The sequence below is a fragment of the Cinclus cinclus genome, chromosome 6, assembly GCF_963662255.1.
Source record: "Cinclus cinclus chromosome 6, bCinCin1.1, whole genome shotgun sequence".
In the NCBI taxonomy this organism is placed as follows: Eukaryota; Metazoa; Chordata; class Aves; order Passeriformes; family Cinclidae; genus Cinclus; species Cinclus cinclus.
In genome coordinates, this window is record NC_085051.1 from 29,612,417 (window position 1) to 29,624,918 (window position 12,502).

Sequence of the window (12,502 nt, forward strand, 5' to 3'; positions counted from 1 at the left end):
GCAGTTCTGTTTGCTTCGACACATTTGTCTCTCCCCTGGACAGAAGATACACACAGTCATGAATCACTCCATTTGTACCCATGTCCACACTTCTCTTGCTATTTCAGCCACTCCTAGTCCCTGGGAGACATACAGCAGTCCTAACCAAAGCTCCATTTTACTTACATCCAAGAAGGTAGTCTTGCAAGCTGCAAGATGACCTTTCAGTCATATAGCAAGAGATTCATACCTCCACATCTACAATTTTACTTGATTCTGTCACTGGAAAGACAGCAATTCATTAATGCATCTCTGCTATGCACAGTTTGATATTTCTGTTTAACCATGTCCCTTTAAAACTGACCTTATTAACAATTTACTTCTGTAAACTTCCATTTTGGTTTTGTTTTAACTTAATCCCCTTATGACATCCAACCTCTGGTACCTCACTACTACCACAACTGGTCTGCAGATAACAACTCTGACTTGGATTTTGTGTTTATTAACAGTTTGCTGTTTTCATGCAGTTTTAATTGTGTTTCAAGAGAAACTGATGCTGATTTTTACTCCTGTTTCAACATTTGGTAAATGCATGAAATTCTGCGTGTTGCAGGAAACAGGAAGAAAGCTTTCACTTCAACTGTTTAGAATGCACATGCACAAACAACACAATCAAAGTACATGTTCCTCCTGTTTACCTCCTCCACACCTCAATATTTCTGTTCTCTTTCTCAGCCCTTCTGGGAATGTATCTCTTTCACTTCTGCTCATCTCTCTCCCACACCCACAGGCATGCACTGATTTGTTATTGCTGGGTCACTTGTGATTAAAGCTCTGGATACACAAGTTTATTGCAGGGTTGTCCCTGGCTTCACAGGCTGTTTGCTGTTTTGTTATTATAGTGCTGAAGCCTCATTCTTGCAGTTTGCTGCCTTTCACACACACACAGACACGCACACACACACCCCCACCCCACCACCACAATTTATTTTGTTTGAAATGGCCAACACAAAAATTGACTCGGGGTTTGCAAACAGTTTGAAAGGAAAAGGGGGTTATAGATTCTGGAAATGCAGCCTCCCTGCCCCGCCTGACTTCTCTGAGTGTTTGCCATTTTTTTCTGTGGTACTGGAATAAAAAGCTTCAAGTGCCACAAAAGCTGCATGACTGTTTGCTTTGCTTGGCTGCAGAAACTCAGGCACAGCATATTCATCTAGGAAGCTGCTAGCTGGGGTTGGGGAAAAACGCTGGCCCTTTTGGCTATACAGACTTTGACAATAGCTTCAACAAGTTGGATTTGGCTTTCCCAGCAACAAGCAAGCAACACAAAGAACTGAAAACCTTTAAAAATTATTATGGATGTATTTACACTTATCAAATATTAGACCAAGCCCCTCTTCCTGAAACACGTTTCAGGCCCCTTTCAAAAAAAAAGGGGGGATTTCAGAAGCAAAGCTCATAGGAGACAGAATCTCCGTTCCATTTTGAAAAGCCCTGTGTATACCCCTACTACATTCCTCTTCTTCCCCCTCCCACAAAAAAAAAAAACCAAAACAAAACAAAAAACTTCTGGGCATAGCTTAAAAGCCACAAAACCTCTTCCATGTGTGTATTCTCCAGCTCCACTGCAGATACTTGGAGTTACATAAAACTGGGAAACTGGGCAGTTAGTGATTCTGGCAGCTGAAAAATTACAACGTTCAGGGGCTGAGGAGGGCGTGGGCCAAGTTGAAGTTTTCCAGAGAGCTGTACCAGATGGAGCAGAGAAAAAAATGCTTCTCTTTCGGCTCAGGAAGGTGGAGTTAAAAGCTCTGAACCTTAAACAAATTTCAGGGGATTTCTCGATTCCCTGTTCCCTGTGAACACTGGTATTGGTAGTGCTGGTTATCAAGGACGATTTTGACCAAAAAGCAATGAATGCCTTTCTGCACGTGGCAGTGAAATGCCTGTACAGTGACACAGCAGAGAATGATGTGCTCCAGTTAACCCCCTGTTAGCCAGAGCTGTGCAAGCCTTCTCCCTTATGAACCAGCAACATTTCCATTTCCAACTGGATGGTTAACACACAAAGAAGAAATCGAAGTGCATCATGTAATAAACTGTACTAGCTACGTGCTCCAAGTCAGCACATTTACACTAGAATATGGTTTTATGTTAGAACATATGTTTACTGGGATGATGCTAAATTTAACTGTTACATTTAAATTTTAATAACTCCTCAGATTTAGATTTAAAACTATCCAGGTAGGAAGAGTCATGCTTCTGATCTAAGTGCTAAATAGTGTGTTAGCTAGCACATGTTGCAAGATGTTGGAATTTTTCAGTGTGAGTAGTCCCAACTGCGTTTTAAAACAGCCTGGTGAGTCAGGCTTAATTTTCTACCTCTGGACACGGTTTTAAAATACTCTTTCAACTGTGACCAGCTGTGATCACACTAAGGGCAAAATAGCCTTTAACCAGCTGTTAGTCAACAAAGACTGGGATATTGTGTCCAGCTCACTGCATACACTGCAAGACAGACATTTGCAAGCTGAAGTGAAGTCCAGTGGGAGGACCCTAAAATGGTTATAGGGGCTGGTATATAAGAAAGGCTGGGAGAGCTCAAATTCTTCAGCCAAGAGAGGGCTAAGGCAGAAGAATTTGTATAAGAAAACAGAGTATTTGAACATTATTATTTTAATGAAAATTATTATTAGGAAGCAAAATTTAGATGCTTTTCAGATGATAATTTGTCTACTAGGGTCTGGAATAACTCACCTCATATTGAATGAAAACCAGTCATTTGATTTTTGATTATTTTTTCTTATATGCAAACCAGCCCAAATGACCTGGAGAGGAGACACTGTATATAACACATTACCAATTATGACAAGGAGCTGGTTCACATAGTATTAACAATGGAAATTTGTTTTAAAGACTGAATTTTCTGCTCGGTGTCATCAATTCTCAGTGAAATAGGCATGGCAAGGTCAACTCTGTTTACCTATTAACTATGAACTCAAAAGACAAACTTCTCTAGCTCAGCATGGAATCAGTCAGCTAACTAAATAAAGTAACTGCTTATGTGCAATGTGGTCTTGGTCAAGTCACTCAAAAGCTTACCACTGGAGATTATGGTTCTGCTGCAGTTGAAATTAAAATAACAGTTGGCTTATGTGGTACAGCTCTGGCTGTACATTCCCATTCCTCCCTTACACTCAACACTACACCTTTTACCAAGCTGTCTCCCTGATCTTGGTCAACCTAAAGCTCACCTAACAAAAACTAACATGGTCTTTGGTACTAAACAGGATCATAATAACAGCTAAAGCTATAGGCAAGAAATATTTCCCATTTCATTTTAGACAGCTGCAATTTTCCTCAGATTTGAGAGTTGCGGGGATTGTGACGCTTTGGAAGATTCAATAAAGTGATCGTTTTATATGCAAAATGAAATTTCAACATGCATTCTCTGTTACTGCCAGTTTACACTCCTTAGAAAATGCTCAAGTGAAAATTAATGAAATTCAGTGAATGTCTGCTGGAAAATGTTTTCTTTATAATGAAAATATAGGCATGACATAACAATACTTAGAACGGAATACACAAAGCATTTCAACTATTTTTTATAGTTTTAGAGAACATTATGTAATTTGTTACTTAGATGCCATTAAGCTAAAAAAGGGGAAAAAAAAAAGACTAGACATACCAAATAAAGATTAAAAATCCCCTTTCCCCCCCTTGTAGGATCCAGGGTTCTGACCCTGCTAAGACCCTCAGTCTGGCAAGTAACTATTGCAAGTTCCAGCTGCATTCTCCCTCTATGGTGGAGTCCCCTTGCGGGCTACAGAGATCTGTACAAGCCAATTTTTTTCCTCTCTGTCTGGGATCTGGCAATGGCCCCCTGCAACTTAACTGCTCTCCCCACCAGCCTTTTCTCCAGGCTCTGTGTTGACCTGGCAAATGCTCCTAGCTGTAAGGAGACGAAAATAAGGTAAGGAAAAAATGGGAAAAAAAGTGCAAGCCCTGCAGATGAAAGTCTGAGGCAGTGTTTTCCTTTCCAAAGTGCTGCTACATTCCCATAAGCTTGTGGTTTCCTGCATTCTGTTAGAGGGTTTTTTTTTTCTTTTTCTTTTTCCTTTTTTTTTAAAATCCTTCTGGTGATATCTGAAGAGGGAAAATGTCCAGCACTAACAGGAGGCCTTTTGTTCTATTCGTTTCTAAGTGGACTTTAACCCAGTTACTACAGACTGAGTCACTGTAGTAACAAATAAAATAAAAGCTCTCTGTTTTGTCCCTCTGGACAGGTCAGGGACATGTTAAGTTCTGTTCTCCCTTTCCTACTTTTTGGAAGCAGTACTAGACCTGGCATTGCGCTGCAATAATAATAAACCTAATTTATGGCTGTTCTTTTTTATATGTCCTGGCAACCCCTACAGAGCTGATATTCCAATAAAACTAGCATTTCATTAACAAAATAAACACACAAGGGGCATATCTTTGGGTAATGAAATGAAATTAAACAAGAGAAAGGCTGGCTACCAGGAACTGGTAAGATATGAGTAAGTGTGACACATATAGGTGCATATCTGAGCTATTTTGGTACTCTGTCAGATCTCAAATTTGTAATGACTCACAGCAAATAACTGCTTGTTTCTGACCATGACTGTAAGATTCACTCACTCTCAGGCTGAATTTTAAGCTGAATCTGAGGGTTGAATTTTAGTCATTTGTTGCAGTTGTGATTGCTATGACAAGTTATATCCTGTTACCATACATCAGTTCTAGGGTAAATCATTATCTATTTAGATTCCAACCACCTAAATTAAAGCATCTAAAAGAAAAGCATCCTAGGGCTTACTGATCTCTGGAGGCTGGGGAAAATCTGTGCACAGGAGCATTGCTCCTCCTCTTTTCCCCTTCTCTCATCAGCTGGCTTTCCCTGCAAATCTTTTTAACTCCTTAGTGTCCTCTTATTTATGAGCTCTTAGCTTCAGCCAAACACCTGCCTGTTGTGGATGGCAACTGCAGAAGCTGGAGATAAGCTTGCTTTCACCCCTCTTTTGTGCCCTTGCTACAGCTGGTTACACAGTTGCTTATCTAAAACCACAGTTTTTTTCCAACAGCCCTCTTACTGGTCCAGTTTGTTTTTAAAGTAGGGAAGTTTTATGCTGGGGAGAAGTTAGTAGGAGAAAGAAGTACTAGTAGGAAGTACTTAGTAGCAGTAGAAATATGTTTTTCAGATGGGCAATGGGTTGTCATGCAAAGCTAGGACAGAGAGAAACTGCAGCACTTAAGAGAGACGATTTTGTACAAGAACATGACCATGCAGTGCTGCACGGAGAAACAAACACAGGCAAAACCAAGACTGTTCTGGGCCATGGGTGTGAGTCAGTCGTTTCACATGTGGCTGGTATTGTACTAGGCATGGGACAGGGAGCACAGGGTCAGAGGACTGTACTGATGTCAGAACTGGGGTGCAGAGTCAGGACAGAGCTCAGTACCATGCCAGGCTTCCTGCTGCCCCCTTTTATCTCTTCTATTTCCCAGCAAAACTGTCATCTTACAGTCACAGAACTCTACCTGGCACAAATGGCATCTGTTCCCACACCTGCTCAGACCTGTGTGGAAATACTGCCCTAGGTGCTGAGGTTTGCTGGAGATGTACTTTGGTCATGCCTCCTTCTCCTGGTTTGATTTCTTGTGCCAGTTTTGATGTTCCTCAACTCTGAAACACTCCAGAAATGGTTGGTGAGCCTCTTGTGCTGTGCCAGAAGAGAGCTTATTTTAGCTTTTCACTCTTATTGAAAGAGTAAAATGCAAAGCAAATGAAAACTGAATTATGAAATGCTATGCTATTGACTTCTTAACACACTGCATTCTGTCTGCAGGAACTTACCAGTCTGCACAAGCCACAGCAAGAGCTCAGCAAGGCTCTGTGATCATGGTGCTACTTAATATCATTATTCTTACCTAACTTATCTTTTGATATATTTTGCAACAGCCATAAGAGACCAGAATATGGTCCAGTTTAGCACAATTTGGGAGTGCAGGTTGCTGCATTACTCTTTCCTTGTTAGAGTAAGAGCAAGGGAAACACAAATGGACTCTTCCTTTACCTTTTTTCTTCCTACTACACTATCAGCGTTTCACTGGGTTAGTCCTCACATCACTTGGGCTGATAGAAAAAATGCAGAAGAGATTCCAACCCAACTACAGATCTGGATGGGTTTCAGGGCTTGTCAAGAGCAAGTAAAGCAGCAGAACATTCTAAAGTTCACATAGCAGATTCTTTGGAACAGTTTCCAAGCAAATTTATGTTTATTTCTTGGCTAAATACTTGGCTAAATACTACTTGAAACAGAACCTAGAATGGTGAACATGGGGAGAAATTTGTGATCAGCAGAAGTGAAACATCTGTTTTACCAGAGACAACTGAGCTCCAGATGCTGTCAAAATCACATAATTCTAGAAGTGCCAATCTCTTTGTGGGCTGCTCTGAGAAAGGTCATGTCACTGAACTCTTGGTGACTGAATGGCTTTTGTCCTGGAAAATTCACTCCCAAATGTGCAGTGCATGCTGGAGTTTGATGCAATTTGCTTTGTTAACTTAGGCAGAGGAAGAAAGATATCATAAGGAGATACCCTACTTTATGAGAGTAAGCTAGTCTCATAGACCCTGCATGACTTGTGCTTGTTTTCATTCCTACTGAAACCTGTTGGACATGCTCACCGCTATAGGATGTTGTCTCAAGCTGTCAGTAAGATAATCAAATACCTTTACCTCAGCCTGGTCGGTTCACAGGAATGACACTCTTCAATATAGGTCCAGGTTAGAAATCAAAGTAAATGCTTACACTGTCTTTACGTTCCTCTGGAGGACATCATGCTGAGAGAAGTACTGACCTAGGTTGGTGTCAGAGCATTAGTCCATGCCAGCAAATAGCATAGACAGATGGAAAACATTTGAACCTCTTTTCAGTATAGAGTTCTTTCCCAGCTCTGGGCAGGAACAATAGGGGCTCCTCAGTCATTCTTTTGCCTCTTAACCTTTGAGTCCTTGACACCAACAAAATGCTGACCATCAATGTTATAAGTACTGTAATGCTCTCATCACTTGTCATTTGTTTCCCTTCTCTGTTTCACACATAGAGTCTGTAGGCTGTGTTTGTGCATGTGACAGAGGGAGGAGAGATAAATGACACATGATCCGGGGGTTACAGAGAGACTGCTATGTGCATATGCTTGGGGACACAACAGCATGGCACAAACGAGTGCAGTGACATGGAGGTACATGGCTGTGCATACCCACTGGGCAGCTCTGTGAAGATATCAGTGGAACTGATTTTTTTTTTTGTAAGAGCTGTTCTCCCTGACATATTTTTATTTTTTTGGTCAGAACTCTACTATTACTTTGCAGCATGATAAGAAATGAAATCTCAATGAAAGCTCTTTTCTTGACACTAGAGATACTAGGAGAGCCGAAGAATTTTCTGATGCGGAGTCAAAATGCACAGCAGTGACATGCAGCACATTATATATAAATTGATTAGAAAATGTGTTTAAGCAATAGAATAATATAACTTGCACCCATCTGTCATTCAAGAAGGGATACACAAAAGAGTCTGTCACTTAATTCAGCAGGGTGATCAGTGGGTCTGCCTGGGAACGTACTTATTTACAAAAGGACATATTATGGCTTTAGAGCTTGTTGGAGTGAAGCAGGCTTAAATGTGAGTGTGCATATGAATTGTTCTATTTTATAACTTGTAAATTCCTCTTTCTGATGTACTCCACCCTCCAGTGACCTTCTGCTCAGAAATTAACCTAATCCTCACAGAAACTGAGCTTCCCTGATTCATCACTATCACAACAGCTGTTTTCTACCTATTTGTCCTGAGCACAAAACATCAGTTACCCTTTTATTTTTATAGCTACTGAAGTCAGTTTATGATGAGTTTTACCAGTTGCTTACAGCAGGTTGCACTGCTTTTATTTAGTAGGTCATATGGTCAGGTACGAGGTCTAAAAAAATTTTGCAACAACAAGCAAAATAATAAAAAAGTACAGAAAGCAATTTGAGCAGAAGACTGAATTTCTGCTAAGACCTTTGACAGTAGATTCATTGGCTTCCAGCTGATGAGACAGACTTTCAGCTCCTTGCTGGCTTTATTCTCACGTGATCTGAAGGCATTTGGATAGTGCATTTTAAACCAATTGGTTGTTTTCTCAGAGTCCACACAGAGGTCGAGGAGAAAGGAGAGTATCTTTCTTGCTAATGTTAGCCAGACAATGGCAGCTTAACTGTAAAGCCCCCTAAAAGAGAATAAGCCTATTGTGTCCCCAGTGTGTTTCCCACATTTCAAAGGCCACTAAGTAGCACCAGCATCTTTGCCTCTGGGTTACTGAGAAGACAGACTCCTATGCTTATTAAATGATGTCTTTCCCTAATGATTTGAAACAAAAAAGGCACACATACAAAACCAGAGATGTGCACATTTAAGGCTTCTCCTGCCATAAGGTCAAACACATGAAAAGACACAAATAAGAGTTTGGCCCCAAGATATCAGAGTGGATCCACTTGCCCATCTCTCCCACACTGGCCCTTACTCTATTTTCTGCTGCGAGAGCCCCCGATTGCTGAACAATTAAGTGCGGCACCAATGGCATTTCTGCTGCTGCTCCTTCCACTTGGCTTCACTGCTGAGAAAGGAGCTTGTTCGGCGGGGAGGCGGGCACTGCTGCCTGAACAGTCTCTGAAGCATTCATTATCTCCTGCCTAATTACATGGCCCGGCATAGTGGTGGTGTTGTGGGAACATTGCATCACATTAATCAGCAAGGGGATGTGCCAAGATGAAAGGGTCCCCTTGTGTCTGCTCTCTGCTGTGGAAAATGGGCAGGAGGGTGGGGGAAGGAGCGGGGTATTTATCAAGTGGCAAGTAGGGAAGGCACAGCGGGTGCACCCCAGCTTGGCCTGGCCAGGCCGCCATCTTCCCAGGTCAGTGCTTTTGTAGCAAATACACCTTTTGTGTTCATGCATGTTGATTGATCAATAGCTCCAGAAGCTAAAATCCTTCACCACAGCACAAGTATGAGCAAGAGCTGTGAGGTAAGACACCACTTAGTTGCTCCAGGACAGAGTGAGAGCTGGTCCTCCATGGCCTGTCCTGCCCTTCGCCCACTGATTAAAACTGGATCACCTGTTTGAACAGCCTCAGATTCAGCAGTAGCTTGGCCACAAGGCTTCACAGAAAGTCACTGTCCCTCAAAACACTCTCCAAATGCATTTGTCTCCAACAGTCTCCAGATCAAATGTTAAATAGTAGCTGTGATGGGGCTCCTGAATTAAAGTTAAGCTGGTATACAAAAGCAAAAATTTCATTTCCCAAAGCCGGCTGGTGAGAAACCCAGTTCACCCATACAGTATAAAATTTAAATGGACTCTTGAAATCTGAGAAGAGATCTCATTTCCTCCTATCTTTGTCCCACTTGCAGGACATTTGAAAGGCTTTGTAAGGCTTTGCATAGATGCTCCTCTGTGTGTTGGGGCTGGGGGGAAGGGTTGAGGCATCCACACTGTGGTTGTTTGGCACCCTGCAAAATACTGGGTCAGACTAGAATACAAAATGACAGTCCTTGGCTGAGCTGCTTATTGCTGTGAGATGGAATAGCAGTGCTCTAGAGAGAATAAGGAAAGGTAATGGAAAATGAAGCGATTACAAGTGCAGTTCTTTGCATTCGTTAACCTCTCCCATTCCTTTGTGATTCAACCAGTTCACATCAACCCTCCTTAAAATCCTCCAAGGACAGGCAGCAGCTCATGCTCTACACTCTTCCCATTTGGCTTCCTGCAGGCCTTCTGTCCGTCACAGCTTTTCTACACTTGAACTGTGCTTCAGGTTGAATTCAATTGCTTGGAATGGAAGTGACTTGCCACCAAATCCCATTGTTTTTGTAATGCATCTGGGTTACTAACGCAGGCTATTAAAGCCACTTTGGAAGCAGATTTACTGAGATGCAGATAAGTTTATCTGCCACAAAGTAGGTGTGAATGCCAGTTACTCCTGCAGTGACTGTTGCCAAGTCCTTCCACTGGTATCTCATGCTGTTTTGTGGACAATTGGGGCAGCCTGCTTATCTGTGTGCCACCTGTTGTGCTGGAGTCGCCCTGACCCAGTGCCACCTTTCTATTCAAATACTGTTGCCTAGTCAGGTGGTGCTCTTGAGTTTCAGCACACAGGGGGCATCACTTATGTAATGCCAGGCCGACCTATACTAACAGATTTGACTTCATTGCCCTCTGGTGAGAGGAGCATATACAACAGGGCCTATATTATTTTCTTTAAGTTATTTTTTAAGGACAACAAATGGGACCTGCCTTGGTTACAAGTGACAGTCAAACTGAGGAAGGGGAAATTTCTGGTTATCTTGTCATGTATAACATCAACTGAGTTTATGGAGTAGGAGGGAACATTTAATACAGCTCAGATGCAGGTATCATCTCTCTGTCTTGGCCTTTTAATAATTACAGCATTAGTCTGGTTTCCCTCTGCTTCTTGATCTTTGAGCACAAGAAAAAAAGAATGTACACTCTGATACTTTAAATCCAGCATAGGGACTCCATGATCAAGGAGCTCACTTAGTTCCAACCACAATTCCTGTTAGACTCTGGTTTCAGTGCTGGAGACCATAGTAGCTAGAAGCATCTCAGCATAGTTTTCAGGTTTTGCCAGGTTTCAACAGAATCCTTCCTCTGCCATTTGGGCATAACATCCTTTAAACAAATGAAATTAGTGTATATTTACTTTCTAGCTTCTCTCCTCTGTTAAGTCTTTGATTGACCGCTCTGCTTTGATCACAAGACTCTTCATACTTAATCTTTTCCTCAAGTCACCAGGACAGTTGTGCCCTAGCTATCTCCTTCCCAACAGAGAGACAAAAATTCCATAAAATGGAGAACATTTTTCCAGACCCACACTCATTAAAGATTGATAAAAACCATAGCACTGGAATTCCAACCTCAAGACAAAGCACAGTTCTACCCCCAAGGGTATCAAGGCTACTATCTGAACAACAACTAGCTGTCCCTTTCATCTCACATTTGCCTGACAAAAGTGAGATACTAAACTTTGATCACTGCAATGTATCCTGCACTAAAACCGGCCAGTTTACATTGGAGGAAAAGAGCTTGAGAGATAACGTAGTGCAAAACTCAAGTCTCTAATCCAACAGACAGATAAAAAGACAGAAGCAGGGGGAAGAAATCCTACAACATGATACAAGGGAGATAATGACAGAGAAATGTGTCAGACTTTATAATTACTGTTAATGAGGTTAATCTAAGGGCAACTAATCCTGCAGGAGAATATGGTGGCTTTGTGATTAAGGCCTTTTCTGAAATACAAGAGTCTTCTGCAGTCCTCAATCCTAATGCCTTTCCCCTTCTAGGACACCCACTGTCCCCCAGCACAGAAATGTCTCCTTTTCTCATGGAGCCACCCCAGCGGTGTGCAGTTGTCAAGCCTACCCACAAAGGCAGAGGTTTATCACTGGCAACTTGCACCCCAAGCAAGGAACAGGTTTGTCCCCTGCTTGCGTTAGCTCCTGACCACACAGGCAGGAGCTTGTGTGTGCACTGCAGTTTGATTTGAAAAGTGCCTTTTGACTTGTGTTTTACCACCACTGCCAGTTATTCCAGGACTTGAGTCAAACCATGGGGAAGGCCAAATGCAGATGTAGCAGGTGAAGAGCCCTAGAAGAGGCCTAGAGTAAAAGCCAGTTCAGTTTCCATCTCCTGCTCTTTTTCATGTGCCCCACTCACTGCCATATTTATTGTGGCTATGCAGGACATTCCTACAGCAACTTCTGTGTAGTAAACACTGAGCAAATCATGGTGTTTATACCACTCTTGGGAACATAACTTTGAAACCACTCTTTTTCCTAGAGGCAGCAGAAAGGTGATGGTACAAAACAAACATGGGAACTGGTTGCTTTGACACAAAATTTCATTGGTTCTGAAGAGGAAAATTAACATCACAACCATTCCCCCTTCCAGCAGAGCGAAGGAAAATGGGACCAGTGAAATGTACGTCTGTCCAGAGGTTTACAGGTCGCTGGGACACATCTGCAAAGCCACAGCAAATTCCAACACAGTTAAGTTCTGTTTCACAGTTTCACCTCCACTCTTCATGTGACAGCTTTCTTTACAATCCCACAGTACCTCTTTCTCACCTGGAAACATAATCTCTGGCTGGTTTTTTTCCCCTTTGTCCTGGTCTCTAGTTTCCAATGGACTGTTAACTGAGAACCTCTTTTCTTCCTTGTATCTACCTTCCTGTTAACCCTGCTTTACAAATTCTATGACAAAAAATAAAATCAAACTTCAGCTGCATAAAAAAAGGACTCAAGCAATTTGATGGTAACTGCAGCATTTGTGCCTATCTCTCACGGGTGCCAAAGGTGATTGGAATATTAGCAATCCAACAGATAGATATGTGAGGTTATTTGATTTAGTATTTGGCTGTATCATGTCTCTAAAATAC

The 12,502-nt window shown here is 41.9% G+C and overlaps 1 protein-coding gene across 1 annotated transcript in view; it reads right to left on the minus strand.

Moving 5' to 3' along the window:
• Positions 1-12,502, minus strand: part of RAD51B (RAD51 paralog B) — a 357,454-nt gene that overhangs the window by 59,198 nt on the left and 285,754 nt on the right. The gene's annotated exons all lie outside the window — the stretch shown is intronic.